Genomic DNA, 18,557 nt, shown 5'->3' with positions numbered 1-18,557 from the left:
CAGCACCATAATGACAAGCAAGCAGCACAGCAGAGGCCTGCAGCCGCCCTGATCATGTGACCCCTGACTCCTCCCCTCCTGTGACCTCATCACAGGTCCTGTGCCGGCACCGCACACAAGATTACAGCCGAAGGAAGCGATGATCATTGCTGGCCCTAAGGCTGTGTTCACACGATGCAGATTTGCAGCGGATCCGCAGCAGATTTTGCCGCGCAGAAACGTTGCATATCCGCATTGTGAAGTACAGTAGCCTTAAAATCCATGGAAAAAAAAAACGCTGTGCAGACGCTGCGGATTTTTCCGCGCGGTTTTCCTGCGGTACAAAATCCGCAGCATGTTACTTCTTTTGTGCGGTTTTCCATCTCCCTTGTCTCCAAATCCACAGGGGTAAAACTGCACAAATACCGCAATAAAACCGCAGGAAAAATGGAAGAAATCCGCGGGGCTACAAAGTCGTCTGCACTCAGCCTAAGGGGCTGAATCACTGTGTGGGTCCCTCGCGGAGGGCGCAGGATGGAGTCAGTACATGGGGGGGCGTGGCGGCGGCCGGCGGGTATCCCAGACAGTGTGAGTGGGTCCTCCCATCTCGCCAGGGCACCGGCAATTGCCCGAGTGCGCCGGGTGCTGACGCCGGCCCTGGCCTACGCATATCAATGAGCAAAACTGCCACCTCACGACTGCCCCATGTTTTCCCTATGGCAACATTTTCCCGCTACAAATCCGATCGACACGAAAAATACTTAGCACACCTCTCGTGGACACTGGCTTCGAAACGCCACCTCAACGGAGTCTGTGTGTGTAGCGGTTCGGGTCGCATTAATTGCGGAAATCAACTGAATAGTAATAATAATACTAGATGTGTATTTCCTGAAAGAAGTACAGATAGTGGTTTGAAATGGTGCCCGGGCTGCCCCTTTAAGAGAGACTTGCCTGCTGCCCCTGCAAGGCTTTCAACTCAGGATCCGTTTTAACTGTGGGTGCCTCTCAGGGGCCACTTTGGCCTCAGGGTCCGATTTGGTGGGCGGGGCCCCTCAGGGTCCAATTTGGTGGGCGGGGCCCTTCAGGGTCCGATTTGGTGGGCGGGGCCCTTCAGGGTCCTATTTGGTGGGCGGGGACACTGAGTCTGATTTGGTGGGTGGGGCCCCTCAGGGTCCGATTTGGTGGGCTGTGCCACTCTGGGTCCGTTTTGGTGGGCGGGGCCCTTCAGGGTCCAATTTGGTGGGCGGGGCCCTTCAGGGTCCAATTTGGTGGGCGGGGCCACTCAGGGTCTGATTTTTTTTTAGCGGGGACACGCTGGGTCCGATTTGGAGGCCAGGGTGGATCAGCCTCCGATTTGGAGGCCAGGGTGGATCAGTCTCCGATTTGGAGAATGGGGTCACTCAGCTTTCGATTTGGCGCGTCGGCCCTTTAAGGCTGGTTTCACATTAGCGCTTTTTAAGCGCACGCACGGCCGGGGGTGGCTCCGCCCCCGAGCCGGCTCTCTGCCCGGCGTGCCCGCCCCTTGCTTGTAGCGCCGCCTCCTAGCGCACAGCGGCGCCTGCGATCGGCGCACCCTATCTTTAGCATAGGGTGCGCAGATCGTGCGCAGGCCGTGCGCTAGTTGCGCTTTGACCTGCGCTGCGCACTTTTGACGGTGCGCCGTGCTCGCCAAAATCCGAAAAGTTTGATTTTGGCGCGCATGGCGCACCGTCAAAAGTGCGCAGCGCAGGTCAAAGCGCAACTAGCGCACAGCCTGCGCACGATCTGCGCACCCTATGCTAAAGATAGGGTGCGCCGATCGCAGGCGCCGCTGTGCGCTAGGAGGCGGCGCTACAAGCAAGGGGCGGGCACGCCGGGCAGAGAGCCGGCTCGGGGGCGGAGCCACCCCCGGCCGTGCGTGCGCTTAAAAAGCGCTAATGTGAAACCAGCCTAAGAGCAAGTTTGGCTCACTGGGCTTCTAGATCCACTTTGGCGCAAATTCTCTCTCAGTGGCATGCGTCATGTGATGAAGCTAGATTTGCATTTATGCTGTTGGTTTCACTTTAAGAGCTGAAATTATCTGCCAGAAATGCTGTCCTAGAGAGGTCATGTGAAGTTCGTAGGCGTTGGCATAGTAACTGGGTGAGCCTGCGCATATCAATGAGCTTAACTGCCACCTCACGACTGTCCCATGTTTTCCCTATGGCAACATTTTCCCATTGAAATGCATTGAGGAAAATGTTTTTTCAAACGCAAATTGCGCAAAAACTACAAATCCGATCTACATGAAAAATACTTAGCACACCACTCGTGGACGCTGGCTTCGAAACGAGGCCTCAACGGAGTCTGTGCGTGTAGCGGTTCGGGCCGCATTAATTGCGGAAATCAACTGAATAACTTGTGATTGGCGCATTATAATTGTAATACTAGATGTGTATTTCCTGAAGGAAGTACAGATAGTGGTTTGAAATGGTGCCCGGGCTGCCCCTTTAAGAGAGACTTACCTGCTGCCCCTGCAAGACTTTCAACTCAGGATACGATTTAACTGTGGGTGCCTCTCAGGGGCCACTTTGGCCTCAGGGTCTGATTTAGTGGGTGGGGCCCCTCAGGGCCTGATTTTGTGGGTGGGGCCCCTCAGGGTCCGATTTTGTGGGTGGGGAACTCAGGGTCCGATTTGGTGGCCGGGGCCCCTCAGGGACTGATTTGGTGGGTGGGTCCCTCAAGGTCCGATTTTGTGGCTGGGGACCCTCAGGGTCCGATTTTGTGGCCGGGGCCACTCAGGATCCGATTTTTGGGCCGGAACCCCTCAGGGTCCAATTTTGTGGGTGGGGCCCCTCAGGGTCCGATTTTGTGGCCGGGGCCCATCAGGGTCCGATTTTGTGGCCGGGGCCCGTCAGGGTCCGATTTGGTGGGCGGGGCCCCTGAGGGTCCGATTTGGTGGGCAGGGCCCCTCAGGGTACGATTTTGTGGGCTGGGCCCCTCAGGGTCCGATTTTGTGGCCGGGGCCCCTCAGGGTCCGATTTTGTGTCAGGGGCCCCTCAGGGTCCGATTTTGTGGTTGGGTCCCCTCAGGGTCCGATTTTGTGGTTGGGGCCCCTCTGGGTCCAATTTTGTGGGTGGGGCCCCTCTGGGTCCAATTTGGTGGGCGGGACCACTCTGGGTCCAATTTGGTGGGCGGGGCCTCTCAGGGTCCGATTTTGCAGTTGGGTCCCCTCAGGGTCCGATTTTGTGGTTGGGGCCCCTCAGGGTCCAATTTTGTGGCCGGGGCCTATCAGGGTCCAATTTTGTGACCGGGGCCCATCAGGGTCCGATTTTGTGGCCGCGGCCCCTCAGGGTCTGATTTTGTGGGCGGAGCCCCACTGGGTCCAATTTGGTGGGCGGGGCCTCTCAGGGTCCGATTTGGTGGGCGGGGCCCCACAGGGTCCGATTTGGTGGGCGGGGCCCCTCAGGGTCCGATTTGGTGGGCAGGGCCTCTCTGGGTCTGATTTGGTGGGTGGGGCCACTCTGGGTAAGATTTGGAGGCTGGGGTCGCTCAGCCTCCAATTTGGAGGCCGGGGTCATCGAGCTTCCGATTTGGAGGCCGAGGTCAAAGAGCCTCTGATTTGGAGGCAGGGGTCGATGAGCTTCCGATTTGGAGGCCGGGGTCGATGAGCCTCCGATTTGGAGGCCGGGATGGCTCAGCCTCCGATTTGGAGGCCGGGGTGGCTCAGCCTCCGATTTGGAGGCCGGGGTGGCTCAGCCTCCGATTTGGAGGCCGGGGTGGCTCAGCCTCCGATTTGGAGGCCGGGGTGGCTCAGCCTCCGATTTGGAGGCCGGGGTGGCTCAGCCTCCGATTTGGAGGCCGGGGTGGCTCAGCCTCCGATTTGGAGGCCGGGGTGGCTCAGCCTCCGATTTGGAGGCCGGGGTGGCTCAGCCTCCGATTTGGAGGCCGGGGTGGCTCAGCCTCCGATTTGGAGGCCGGGGTGGCTCAGCCTCCGATTTGGAGGCCGGGGTGGCTCAGCCTCCGATTTGGAGGCCGGGGTGGCTCAGTCTCCGATTTGGTGTGTCGGCCCTTTAAGGCTGGTTTCACATTTGCGTTTTTTAGCGCTGGAAAAAAACGCTAACCTGCGCATGCGTTTTTTCCCCTATCTTTAACATGGGTGCGCATACTTGCGCGCTTGTAAGCGCATGTATGCGATTTTCATGCGCTGCGTTTTTTTGGGGTGTGCGATTGGATTTTCCAGACGCATCATGTTGCATTTTTTGGCCCTGCAAAAAAGCGCATGCGCACATATGCGCACGTTTTGCGCTAAAAAGGGCCATTATAGCCTATGGATGCGCATATGTGCGCACTGGCATGCTCATGTAAGCGTTTTTTTGCATATGCGTTTTTTTTTTTTAACCATGGAATTTAGGGGTTTGAGTTAGAGTTAGGGTTAGTTAAGGGGGTTTAGGGTTAGGGTTAGGGTCAGGGTCAGGGTTAGGGTTGGGTTTTGGGTCAGGGTTAGGGTTTAGTATGGTTTGGTTAAGGGTTAGGGTCAGGGTTAGGGTCAGGATTAGGGTTAAGTATGGTTTTGTTAAGGGTTAGGGTCAGGGTTAGGGTTAGGGTTAGGGTCAGGGTCAGGGTTAGGGTTAAGTATGGTTTTGTTAAGGGTTAGGGTCAGGGTTAGGGTTAGGGTTAGGGTCAGGGTTAGGGTTAGGGTCAGGGTTAGGGTTAGGGTCAGGGTCAGGGTTAGGGTTAAGTATGGTTTTGTTAAGGGTTAGGGTCAGGGTTAGGGTTAGGGTCAGGGTTAGGGTTAGGGTTAGGGTCAGGGTTAGGGTCAGGGTTAGGGTTAGGGTCAGGGTTAGGGTTAGGGTTAGGGTTAGTTAGGGTTTAGGGTTCGGGTTAGGGTTAAGTATGATTTGGTTAAGGGTTAGGGTCAGGGTTAGGGTTAGGGTTAGGGTCAGGGTTAGGGTTAGGGTTAGGGTCAGGGTTAGGGTTAGTAAAGTCATGGTTTGGGTAGTGTGAGGGGCCACCTAAAAATGTTGGAAAAAAACGCAAACGCGGTAAAAACGCGCTAAAAACGCATACAAACGCATAAAAACGCTGCGTTTTTTTCATGCATGCTCATAAAAATGCTTGAAAAAAACGCAGCAGTTGTATGCTTATGTATGCGTTTTTTCAATGCGTTTTTTTGCGGGAAAAACGCGCTGCAAAAAAAAGCAAGTGTGAAACTAGCCTAAGACTCATTTTGGTGCGCTGGCCCTTTAACAATCACTTTGGCGCGTTGGCCCTTTAAGAGCTAGTTTGGCTCACTGGGCTTCTTTTAAATCCACTTTGGCGCACATTCTCTCTCAGGGGCATGTGTCATGTGATGAAGCTAGATTTGCATTTGTGCTGTGAGTTTCGCTTTAAGAGCTGATATTATGTGGCAGAGGCTCTGTGCTGGGGTTCAAGTGAAGTTCGTAGGCGTTGGCATAGTAACTGGGTCTGCCTGCGCATATCAATGAGCTCAACTGTCATTTCAATCGCCTCAGGGCACGTTTTGCCATTTCCTATTGAAAAGCATTGGAGACAGTGCATTCCAATGACGGGAAAAAAAATTTTCAAACGCAAATTGCGCAAAAACTACAAATCCGATCGACACGAAAAATACTTAGCACACCTCTCGTGGACGCTGGCTTCGAAACGACACCTCAACGGAGTCTGTGCGTGTAGCGGTTCGGGCCGCATTAATTGCGGAAATCAACTTAATAATAATAATAAGAAGAAGAAGAATAAGTTAGCAGCGTTCGGATTACAATATAGTGGTTTTTTCAAACCACTATAACTAGATGTGTATTTCCTGAAGGAAGTACAGATAGTGGTTTGAAATGGTGCCCGGGCTGCCCCTTTAAGAGAGACTTGCCTGCTGCCCCTGCAAGACTTTCAACTCAGGATCCGTTTTAACTGTGGGTGCCTCTCAGGGGCCACTTTGGCCTGTGGGGCCCCTCAGGGTCTGATTTGGTGGGTGGGGCCCCTCAGGATCCGATTTGGTGGGCGGGGCCACTCTGGGTCCGATTTGGAGGCCAGGGTGGCTCAGCCTCCGATTTGTAGGCCAGGGTCGATCAGCCTCCGATTTGGAGCGTGGGGTCACTCAGCTTTCGATTTGGTGCGCCGGCCCTTTAAGACTCATTTCGGTGCGTCAGCCCTTTAAGAATCACTTAGGCGCGTCGGCCCTTTAAAAGCTAGTTTGGCGCACTGGGCTTCTAAATCCACTTTGGCGGACATTCTCTCTCAGGGGCATGCATCATGTGATGAAGCTAGATTTGCATTTGTGCTTTGGGTTTCGCTTTAAGAGCTGATATTATCTGGCAGAAACTGTGTCCTGCTGGGGTCATGTAAAGTTCGTATTCGTTGGCATAGTAACTGGGTGTGCCTGCGCCAGGGCCGACTCCAGGTTTTTGAGGGCCCCGGGCGAAAAAGTCTCAGTGGGCCCCCCCTTAACACATACCACGACTCATGCCGTGTGACATCCGTGGTGACCGCCAAAAACGGACTTGTCTCCGCGTGGATCACACGGACACGCATGTGATACACACAGACACTCGCTCTGTGGCAAAACACGTTCATGTGAAGGAGGCTACTGATTAGTAGTGTACGCATGAAAGAAAGAAGAGAGCGAGAGAAAGAACAGAGAGAGAACAGAAAGAAAGAAAGAGGGGAAATAAAGAACAGAGAAAGAAAGAGAGAAAGAATGGAAGGAAGAACAGAGAGAGAAAGATACAGAGAGCGAGAGAAAGAAAGAAAGAACATAGAAAGAACGAACAGAGAAAGAAAGAGAAAGAAAATAAAGAACAAAGAGAAAGAAAGGAAGAACAGAGAGAGAAAGAGAAAGAAAAGAACAGAGAGAAAGAGAAAGAAAGAGGGTAAAGAAAGAAAGAACAGATAGAGAAAGAGTGGAAAGAAAGAACAGAGAGAAGGAAAAAAGAAAGAAAAAGAACAAAGAGAAAGAAAGAGTGGACAGAAAAAAAAAGAACAGAGAGAGAAAGAAAGAAAGTAAGAGGGGAAAAAAGAACAGAGGGAGAGAGTAAAAAAGAGGGGAAGAAAGAACGGAGAGAGAAAGAACACAGAGAAAAAGCATCAACAGAAAAAAAGAACAGGGAGAGAGAGAAAGAAGGAGGGGAAAGAAAGAAAGAAAGAACAGAGAGGTAGAGAGAAAAAGAAAGAGGGGAAAGAACAGATAGAAAGAAAGAGGGGAAGAAAGATCAGAGAGAGAGAAAGAAAAAGAGGAAAGAGAGAACTGAGAGACAGAGAGAAAGAACAGAGAGAAAGAAAGAAAGAAAGAGAACAGAGAGAGAGAAAAAAACATTAGAGAGAAAGAACAGAGAGAGAAAGAAACAGAGAAAGAAAAATTCTATAAAGATACTATAGCAGCCCAGCTCCCATTGTAGTGCCCACCTGAGCCTCCTGGTGCAGGACATATCATGATCCGCTCACATGCCCGACATCCCCGATTCCAAGGCGATCCCGCTGTCCGCTCTGTCAGAGGAGGACACGGTGATGGATCTGAAGCATTCCCTGAAGTGCCTCTATGGTTCCGTCACAATCTCCTACTGAAATGACCTAATTTCTGGTCAGCTTCCAGCACGTCACTTCCGGCAGAGCGTTACGTGCAAGTTTTAAATTGCTCCTTGGGGCTCCACTGTGTACTCCTGTGTCCCGCGGGGAAAGTATGCTCCCAGCTGGGGCAGTCTCTCTCTCAAAATCAGGACTGTCTCGGAAGTATAAATTCTCCCCACCATACACCTCGTACACACACGGCTCCGCTCCGTACACCCCCGGCTCTGCTCCGCTCCATAAACACACGGCTCAGCTCCGTACACACCGGGCTCCGTTCCGTACATCTCGTACACACACGGCTTCGCTCCGTACACATCGTACACACACGGCTCTGCTCCGTACACCTCGTACACACACGGCTCTGCTCCGTACACCTTGTAAACCCCTCCTGACCCCACCAAACAACACACACGGCTCTGCTACATCCACCTTGTAAAACCTCTCCTGACCCCACACAAGTACACACACGGCTCTGCTACATCTACCTTGCAAAACTCCTCCTGACCCCAAACAAGTACACACACGGCTCTGCTACATCCACCTTGTAAAACACCTCCTGACCCCACACAAAGTACACACATGGCTCTGCTACATCCACCTTGTAAACCCCTCCTGACCCCACACAAGTACAAACACGGCTCTGCTACATCCACCTTGTAAAACCCCTCCTGACCCCACACAAGTACACACACGGCTCTGCTACATCCACCTTGTAAACCCCTCCTGACCCCACACAAGTACACACAAGGCTCTGCTACATCCACCTTGTAAAACACCTCCTGACCCCACACAAAGTACACACATGGCTCTGCTACATCCACCTTGTAAACCCCTCCTGACCCCACACAAGTACAAACACGGCTCTGCTACATCCACCTTGTAAAACCCCTCCTGACCCCACACAAGTACACACACGGCTCTGCTACATCCACCTTGTAAACCCCTCCTGACCCCACACAAGTACACACACGGCTCTGCTACATCCACCTTGTAAAACCCCTCCTGACCCCACACAAGTACACACACGGCTCTGCTACATCCACCTTGTAAACCCCTCCTGACCCCACACAAGTACACACACGGCTCTGCTACATCCACCTTGTAAAACCCCCTCCTGACCCCACACAAGTACACACACGGCTCTGCTACATCCACCTTGCAAAACCCCTCCTGACCCCACACAAGTACACACACGGCTCTGCTACATCCACCTTGTAAAACCCCCTCCTGACCCCACACAAGTACACACACGGCTCTGCTACATCCACCTTGTAAACCCCTCCTGACCCCACAGAAGTACACACACGGCTCTGCTACATCCACCATGTAAAACCCCTCCTGACCCCACACAAGTACACACACGGCTCTGCTACATACACCTTGCTAAACCCCTCCTGACCCCACACAAGTACAAACACGGCTCTGCTACATCCACCTTGTAAAACCCCCTCCTCCTGACCTCACACAAGTACACACACGGCTCTGCTACATCCACCTTGTAAAACACCTCCTGACCCCACATAAGTACACACATGGCTCTGCTACATCCACCTTGTAAACCCCTCCTGACCCTACACAAGTACACACACGGCACTGCTACATCCACCTTGTAAACCCCACCTGACCTAACACAAGTACACACACGGCTCTACTACATCCACCTTGTAAACCCCTCCTGACACCACACAAGTACACACACGGCACTGCTACATCCACATTGTAAACCCCTCCTGACCCCACACAAGTACACACACGGCTCTGCTACATCCACCTTGTAAACCCCGACTGACCCCACACAAAGTACACACACGGCTCTGCTACATCCACCTTGTAAAACCCCTCCTGACCCCACACAAGTACACACACGGCTCTGCTACATCCACCTTGTAAACCCCTCCTGACCCTACACAAGTACACACACGGCACTGCTACATCCACCTTGTAAAACACCTCCTGACCCCACACAAGTACACACACGGCTCTGCTACATCCACCTTGTAAACCCCTACTGACCCCACACAAGTACACACACGGCTCTGCTACATCCACCTTGTAAGCCCCTCCTGACCCTACACAAGTACACACACGGCACTGCTACATCCACCTTGTAAAACACCTCCTGACCCCACACAAGTACACACACGCCTCTGCTACATCCACCTTGTAAACCCCACCTGACACCACACAAGTACACACACGGCACTGCTACATCCACCTTGTAAACCCCTCCTGACCCCACACAAGTACACACACGGCTCTGCTACATCCACCTTGTAAACCCCTACTGACCCCACACAAAGTACACACACGGCTCTGCTACATCCACCTTGTAAAACCCCTCCTGACCCCACACAAGTACAAACACGGCTCTGCTACTTCCACCTTGTAAACCCCTCCTGACCCCACACAAGTACACACACAGCTCTGCTACATCCACCTTGAAAAACACCTCCTGACCCCACACAAGTACACACACGGCTCTGCTACATCCACCTTGAAAAACACCTCCTGACCCCACACAAGTACACACACGGCACTGCTATATTCACCTTGTAAAACACCTGCTGACCCCACACAAAGTACACAAACAGCTCTGCTACATCACCTTGTAAACCGCTCCTGACCCCACACAAGTACACAAACGGCACTGCTACATCCACCTTGTAAACCCCTCCTGACCCCACACAAGTACACACACGGCACTGCACCATCCACCATGTAAAACCCCTCATGACCCCACACTAGTACACACACGGCTCTGCTACATCACCTTGTAAACCCCTCCTGACCCCACACAAGTACACACATGGCTCTGCTACATCCACCTTGTAAAACACCTTCTGACCCCACACAAATTACACACACGGCTCTGCTACATCCACCTTGTAAAACACCTCCTGACCCCACACAAAGTACACAAACAGCTCTGCTACATCACCTTGTAAACCCCTCCTGACCCCACACAAGTACACAAACGGCACTGCTACATCCACCATGTAAAACCCCTCCTGACCCCACACAAGTACACACACGGCTCTGCTACATCCACCTTGTAAACCCCTCCTAACCCCACACAAGTACACACATGGCACTGCTACATCCACCTTGTAAAACACCTCCTGACCCCACACAAAGTACACACATGGCTCTGCTACATCACCTTGTAAACCCCTTCTGACCCCACACAAGTACACACACGGCTCTGCTACATCCACCTTGTAAACCCCTCCTGACCCCACACAAGTACACACACGGCTCTGCTACATCCACCTTGTAAACCCCTCCTGACCCCACACAAGTACACACACGGCTCTGCTACATCCACCATGTAAAACCCCTCCTGACCCCACACAAGTACACACACGGCACTGCTACATCCACCTTGTAAAACCCCTCCCTGACCCCACACAAGTACACACAAGGCTCTGCTACATCACCTTGTAAAACCCCTCCCTGACCCCACACAAGTACAAACACGGCTCTGCTACATCCACCTTGTAAACCCCTCCTGACCCCACACAAGTACACACACGGCTCTGCTACATCCACCTTGTAAACCCCTCCTGACCCCACACAAGTACACACACGGCTCTGCTACATCCACCATGTAAAACCCCTCCTGACCCCACACAAGTACACACACGGCACTGCTACATCCACCTTGTAAAACCCCTCCCTGACCCCACACAAGTACACACACGGCTCTGCTACATCCACCATGTAAAACCCCTCCTGACCCCACACAAGTACACACACGGCACTGCTACATCCACCTTGTAAAACCCCTCCCTGACCCCACACAAGTACACACACGGCACTGCTACATCCACCTTGTAAACCCCTTCTGACCCCACACAAGTACACAAACAGCTCTGCTACATCCACCTTGTTAAACCCCTCCCTGACCCCACCGTCCCACACATAAACGTTACCTCATCCATCCAGACCAGCACCATAATGACAAGCGACCAGCACAACAGAGTGCTGCAGCCACCCTGATCATGTGACCCCTGACTCCTCCCCTCCTGTGACCTCATCACAGGTCCTGTGTCAACACCGCACACAAGATTACAGCCGAAGGAAGCGATGATCATTGCTGGCAGTAAGGCCATGTGCACACGATGCAGATATCCAGTGGATCCGCAGCTGATTTTACCGCGCAGAAACGTTGCATATCCGCATTGTGATGTACAGTAGCCTTAAAATCAATGAAAAAAAAAACGCTGTGCAGACGCTGCGGATTTTTCCGCGCGGTTTTCCTGCGGTTCAAAATCCGCAGCATGTTACTTCTTTTGTGTGGTTTTCCATCTCCCCTGTCTCCAAATCCGCAGGGGGAAAACCGTACAAAAACCACAATAAAACCGCAGGAAAAATGCAGGTCATTTGACCAGTGGATTTATTCCATTCTGAGCGGAAAAATCCGCAGGGCCAAAAAGTCGTCTGCACTCAGCCTAAGGGGCTGCGTCACTGCGTGGGTCCCTCGCGGAGGGCGCAGGTTGGGGTCAGTACATGGGGGCATGGCGGCGGCCGGCGGGTATCCCAGACAGCGTGAGTGGGCCCTCCCATTTCACCAGGGCCCTGGCATTTGCCCGGGTGCTGACGCCGGCCCTGGCCTACGCATATCAATGAGCATAACTGCCATCTCACGACTGCACCGTGTTTTCACTATGGCAACATTTTCCCGTTAAAATGCATTGGAGACAGTGCATTCCAATGACAGGAAAATGTTTTTTAAAACGCAAATTGCGCAAAAACTACAAATCTGATCGACACGAAAAATACTTAGCACACCACTCGTGAACGCTGGCTTCGAAACGACACCTCAACGGAGTCTGTGCGTGTAGCGGTTCGGGTCGCATTAATTGCGGAAATCAACTGAATAGTAATAATAATACTAGATGTGTATTTCCTGAAGGAAGTACAGATAGTGGTTTGAAATGGTGCCCGGGCTGCCCCTTTAAGAGAGACTTGCCTGCTGCCCCTGCAAGACTTTCATCTCAGGATCCGTTTTAACTGTGAGTGCCTCTCAGGGGCCACTTAGGCCTCATGGTCTGATTTGGTGGGTGGGACGCCTCAGGATCTGATTACTTGGCCTGGGCTCCTCAGGGCTTGAATTGCTGGCTGGGATCCCTCAGGCTCCGATTTTGTGGGTGTGGCCCCTCAGGGTCCAATTTTGTGGGTGGGGCCCCTCAGGGTCCGATTTTGTGGGTGGGGCCCATCAGGGTCCGATTTTGTGGGTGGGGCCCCTCAGGGTCTAATTTTGTGGCCGGATCCCCTCAGGGTCCAATTTTGTGGGTGGGGCCACTCTGGGTCTGATTTTGTGGCCGGGGCCACTCTGGGCCTGATTTGGTGGGCAGGACCGCTCTGAGTCCAATTTTGTGGGCGGAGCCCCTCAGGGTCCGATTTGGTGGGCGGGGCCACTCTGGGTCTGATTTGGTGGGTGGGGCCCCTCAGGGTCCGATTTGGTGGGCGGGGCACCTCAGGGTCCGATTTGATGGGCGGGGCCACTCTGGGTCCGATTTTGTGGGTGGGGCCCCTCAGGGTCCAATTTGTGGGTGGGGCCCCTCAGGGTCTGATTTTGTGGCCGGATCCCCTCAGGGTCCGATTTTGGGGGTGGGGCCCCTCAGGGTCCGATTTTGTGGCTGGGGCCCCTCAGGGTCCAATTTTGTGGGTGGGGCCCCTCAGGGTCCAATTTTGTGGGTGGGGCCACTCTGGATCCGATTTTGTGGGTGGGGCCACTCTGGGTCCGTTTTGTTGGGCGGGGCTACTCAGGGTCCGAATTGGTGGGTGGGGCCCCTCAGGGTCCAATTTGGCGGGCGGGTCCCCTCAGGTCTGATTTTGTGGGTGGGGCCCCTCAGGGTCCGATTTTGTGGTTGGGGCCCCGCAGGGTCCGATTTGGTGGGTGGGGCCCCTCAGGGTCCGATGTGGTGGACGGAGCCCCTCTAGGTCCGATTTGGTGGGCGGGACCACTCTGGGTCCAATTTGGTGGGCGGGACCACTCTGGGTGCAATTTGGTGGGCGGGGCCACTCTGGGTCCGATTTGGTGGGCGGGGCCACTCTGGGTCTGATTTGGTGGGCGGGGCCACTCTGGGTCTGATTTGGTGGGTGGGGCCCCTCAGGGTCCGATTTGGTGGGTGGGGCCACTCTGGGTCCGATTTGGTGGGCGGGGCCACTCTGGGTCCGATTTGGAGGCCAGGGTGGCTCAGTCCTGTTTTATGAGGAAAGGTTGCAGGATTTGGGAATTTTTAGTTTGCAAAAGAGAAGACTGAGAGGAGACTTAATTGCTGTCTACAAATATCTAAAGGGCTGTCACATTGTAGAAGGATCAACTTTATTCTCATTTGCACAAGAAAAGACTAGAAGCAATGGGATGAAACTGAATGGGAGGAGACACAGATTAGATATTAGAAAAAACTTTTTGACAGTTAGAGTGATCAATGAGTGGAACAGGCTGCCACGAGAAGTGGTGAGTTCTCCTTCAATGGAAGTCTTCAAACAGAGGCTGGACAGACATCTGACTGGGATGATTTAGCGAATCCTGCTTTGAGCAGGGGGTTGGACCAGATGGCCCAGGAGGTCCCTTCCAACTCTACGATTCTATGATTCTATAGTCTCCGTTTTGTAGGCCAGGGCCGATCAGCCTCCGATTTGTAGGCCAGGGTCAATCAGCCTCCGATTTGGAGCCTGGGGTCACTCAGCTTTCAATTTGGCACGCCGGCCCTTTAAGACTCATTTTGGTGCGTGGGCCCTTTAAGAATCACTTAGGCGCGTCGGCCGTTTAAGAGCCAGTTTGGTGCACTGGGCTTCTAAATCCACTTTGGCGCACATTCTCTCTCAGGGGCATGCGTCATGTGATGAAGCTAGATTTGCATTTGTGCTCTAGGATTTGCTTTAAGAGCTGATATTATCTGCCAGAAACTCTGTCTTGGAGGGGTCATGAAAAGTTTGTAGGCATTGGCATAGTAACTGGGTGTGCCTACGCATATCAATGAGCTTAACTACTATTTGAATCGCCTCACGACTGCCCCATGTTTTCCCTATGGCAAAATTGTCCATTTGAAATGCATTGAGACAATGCATTCCAATGACAGGAAAATGTTTTTTCAAACACAAATTGCGCAAAAATTATAAATCTGATCGACATGAAAAATACTTAGACACCTCTCGTGAACGCTGGCTTCGAAACGACACCTCAACGGAGTCTGTGCGTGTAGCGGTTCGGGCCGCATTAATTGCGGAAATCAACTGAATAGTAATAATAATACTAGATGTGTATTTCCTGAAGGAAGTACAGATAGTGGTTTGAAATGGTGCCCGGGCTGCCCCTTTAAGAGAGACTTGCCTGCTGCACCTGCAAGACTTTCAACTCAGGATCCGTTTTAACTGTGGGTGCCTCTCAGGGGCCACTTTGGCCTCAGGGTCCGATTTTGTGGGTGGGGCCCTCAGGGCCCGATTTTGTGGGTGGGGCACCTCAGGGTCCGATTTGGTGGGCGGGGCCCCTCAGGGTCGGATTTGGTGGGCGGGACCCCTCAGAATCCGATTTGGTGGGCGGGGGCACTCTGGGTCCGATTTGGTGGGTTGGGCCACTCTGGGTCCGATTTCGAGGCCTGGGTGGCTCAGCCTCCGATTTGTAGGCCAGGGTCGATCAGATTTGCATTTGTGCTTGGGTTTCCCTTTAAGAGCTGATATTATTTGGCAAAAACGCTGTCCTGCTGGGGTCATGCAAAGTTCGTAGGCGTTGGCATAGTAACTGGGTGTGCCTGTGCATATCAATGAGCTTAACTGCCACCTCACCACTGCCCCATGTTTTCCCTATGGCAAAATTGTCCCATTGAAATGCATTGACACAGTGCATTCCAATGACAGGAAAATGTTTTTTCAAATGCAAATTGCGCAAAAACTACAAATCTGATCGACACAAAAAATACTTAGCACACCACTCGTGGACGCTGGCTTCGAAACGACGCCTCAATGGAGTCTGTGCGTGTAGCGGTGCGGGCCACATTAATTGCGGAAATCAACTGAATAATAATAATAATACTAGATGTGTATTTCCTGAAGGAAGTACAGATAGTGGTTTGAAATGGTGCCCGGGCTGCCCCTTTAAGAGAGACTTGCCTGCTGCCCCTGCAAGACTTTCAACTCAGGATACGATTTAACTGTGGGTGCCTCTCAGGGGCCACTTTGGCCTCATGGTCTGATTTTGTGGGTGGGGCACCTCAGGGCCTGATTTTGTGGGTGGGTCCCCTTAGGGTCCGATTTTGTGGTTGGGTCCCCTCAGGGTCCGATTTTGTGGTTGGGTCCCCTCAGGGTCCGATTTTGTGGCCGAGGCCCCTCAGGGTCCGATTTTGTGGCTGGGGCCCTTAGGGTCCGATTTTGTGGCAGGGGTCCCTCTGGGTCCGATTTTGTGGGTGGGGCCCCTCTGGGTCCAATTTGGTGGGCGGGACCACTCTGGGTCCAATTTGGTGGGCGGGGCCTCTCAGGGTCCGATTTTGTGACTGGGGCCCATCAGGGTCCGATTTTGTGGCCGCGGCCCCTCAGGGTCTGATTTTGTGGCAGGGGCCCCTCTGGGTCTGATTTTGTGGGCGGAGCCCCTCTGGGTCCAATTTGGTGGGCGGGACCACTCTGGGTCCAATTTGGTGGGCGGGACCACTCTGGGTCCGATTTGGTGGGCGGGGCCTCTCAGGGTCCGATTTGGTGGGCGGGGCCCCACAGGGTCCGATTTGGTGGGCGCGGCCACTCTGGGTAAGATTTGGAGGCTGGGGTCGCTCAGCCTCCAATTTGGGGGCCGGGGTCGTTGAGCTTCCGATTTGGAGGCCGAGGTCAAAGAGCCTCTGATTTCGAGGCCGGGGTCGATGAACTTCCGATTTGGAGGCCGGGGTCGATGAGCCTCCGATTTGGAGGCCGGGGTGGCTCAGCCTCCGATTTGGAGGCCGGGGTGGATCAGCCTCCGATTTGGAGGCCGGGGTGGATCAGCCTCCGATTTGGAGGCCGGGGTGGATCAGCCTCCGATTTGGAGGGCGGGGTGGATCAGCCTCCGATTTGGAGGCCGGGTGGCTCAGCCTCCGATTTGGAGGCCGGGGTCGATCAGCCTCCGATTTGGAGGCCGGGGTGGCTCAGCCTCCGATTTGGAGGCCTGGGTGGCTCAGCCTCCTATTTGGAGGCCGGGGTGGCTCAGCCTCCGATTTGGAGGCCGGGGTGGATCAGCCTCCGATTTGGAGGCCGGGGTGGATCAGCCTCCGATTTGGAGGCCGGGGTGGATCAGCCTCCGATTTGGAGGCCGGGGTGGATCAGCCTCCGATTTGGAGGCCGGGGTGGATCAGCCTCCGATTTGGAGGCCGGGGTGGATCAGCCTCCGATTTGGAGGGCGGGGTGGATCAGCCTCCGATTTGGAGGCCGGGGTGGCTCAGCCTCCGATTTGGAGGCCGGGGTCGATCAGCCTCCGATTTGGAGGCCAGGGTGGCTCAGCCTCCGATTTGGAGGCCTGGGTGGCTCAGCCTCCTATTTGGAGGCCGGGGTGGCTCAGCCTCCGATTTGGAGGCCGGGGTGGCTCAGCCTCCGATTTGGAGGCCTGGGTCGATCAGCCTCCGATTTGGAGGCCGGGGTGGCTCAGCCTCCGATTTGGAGGCCGGGGTGGCTCAGCTTCCGATTTGGAGGCCGGGGTCGATCAGCCTCCGATTTGGAGGCCGGGGTGGCTCAGCCTCCTATTTGGAGGCCGGGGTGGCTCAGCCTCCTATTTGGAGGCCGGGGTGGCTCAGCCTCCTATTTGGAGGCCGGGGTGGCTCAGCCTCCTATTTGGAGGCCGGGGTGGATCAGCCTCCGATTCGGAGGCCGGAATGGATCAGCCTCCGATTCGGAGGCCGGGGTGGATCAGCCTCCGATTCGGAGGCCGGGGTGGATCAGCCTCCGATTCGGAGGCCGGGGTGGATCAGCCTCCGATTCGGAGGCCGGGGTGGCTCAGCCTCCGATTCGGAGGCCGGGGTGGATCAGCCTCCGATTCGGAGGCCGGGGTGGCTCAGCCTCCGATTCGGAGGCCGGGGTGGATCAGCCTCCGATTCGGAGGCCGGGGTGGATCAGCCTCCGATTTGTAGGCCGGGGTGGCTCAGCCTCCGATTTGGAGGCCTGGGTCGATCAGCCTCCGATTTGGAGGCCGGGGTGGATCAGCCTCCGATTTGGAGGCCGGGGTGGATCAGCCTCCGATTTGGAGGCCGGGGTGGATCAGCCTCCGATTTGGAGGCCGGGGTGGATCAGCCTCGGATTTGGAGGCCGGGGTGGATCAGCCTCCGATTTGGAGGCCTGGGTCGATCAGCCTCCGATTTGGAGGCCGGGGTGGATCAGCCTCCGATTTGGAGGCCGGGGTGGATCAGCCTCCGATTTGGAGGCCGGGGTGGATCAGCCTCTGATTTGGAGGCCGGGGTGGATCAGCCTCCGATTTGGAGGCCTGGGTCGATCAGCCTCCGATTTGGAGGCCGGGGTGGATCAGGCTCCGATTTGGAGGCCGGGGTGGATCAGCCTCCGATTTGGAGGCCGGGGTGGATCAGCCTCCGATTTGGAGGCCGGGGTGGATCAGCCTCTGATTTGGAGGCCTGGGTCGATCAGCCTCCGATTTGGAGGCCGGGGTGGATCAGGCTCTGATTTGGAGGCCGGGGTGGATCAGCCTCCGATTTGGAGGCCGGGGTGGCTCATTGTCCGATTTGGAGGCCGGGGTGGCTCAGCCTCCGATTTGGAGGCCGGGGTGGCTCAGTCTCCGATTTGGTGTGTCGGCCCTTTAAGACTCATTTGGGTGCGCTGGCCCTTTAACAATCACTTTGGCGCGTTGGCCCTAAAAGAGCTAGTTTGGCTCACTGGGCTTCTTTTAAATCCACTTTGGCGCACATTCTCTCTCAGGGGCATGTGTCATGTGATGAAGCTAGATTTGCATTTGTGCTGTGGGTTTCGCTTTAAGAGCTGATATTATGTGGCAGTGGCTCTGTGCTGGGGTTCAAGTGAAGTTCGTAGGCCTTGGCATAGTAACTGGGTCTGCCTGCGCATATCAATGA

This window comes from Dendrobates tinctorius, unplaced genomic scaffold, assembly GCF_039654945.1.
Source record: "Dendrobates tinctorius isolate UK_male_01 unplaced genomic scaffold, ASM3965494v1 ptg000062l, whole genome shotgun sequence".
In the NCBI taxonomy this organism is placed as follows: domain Eukaryota; kingdom Metazoa; phylum Chordata; class Amphibia; order Anura; family Dendrobatidae; genus Dendrobates; species Dendrobates tinctorius.
The sequence above is the reverse complement of the archived record's forward strand: the minus strand, read 5'-3'. Positions refer to the sequence as shown.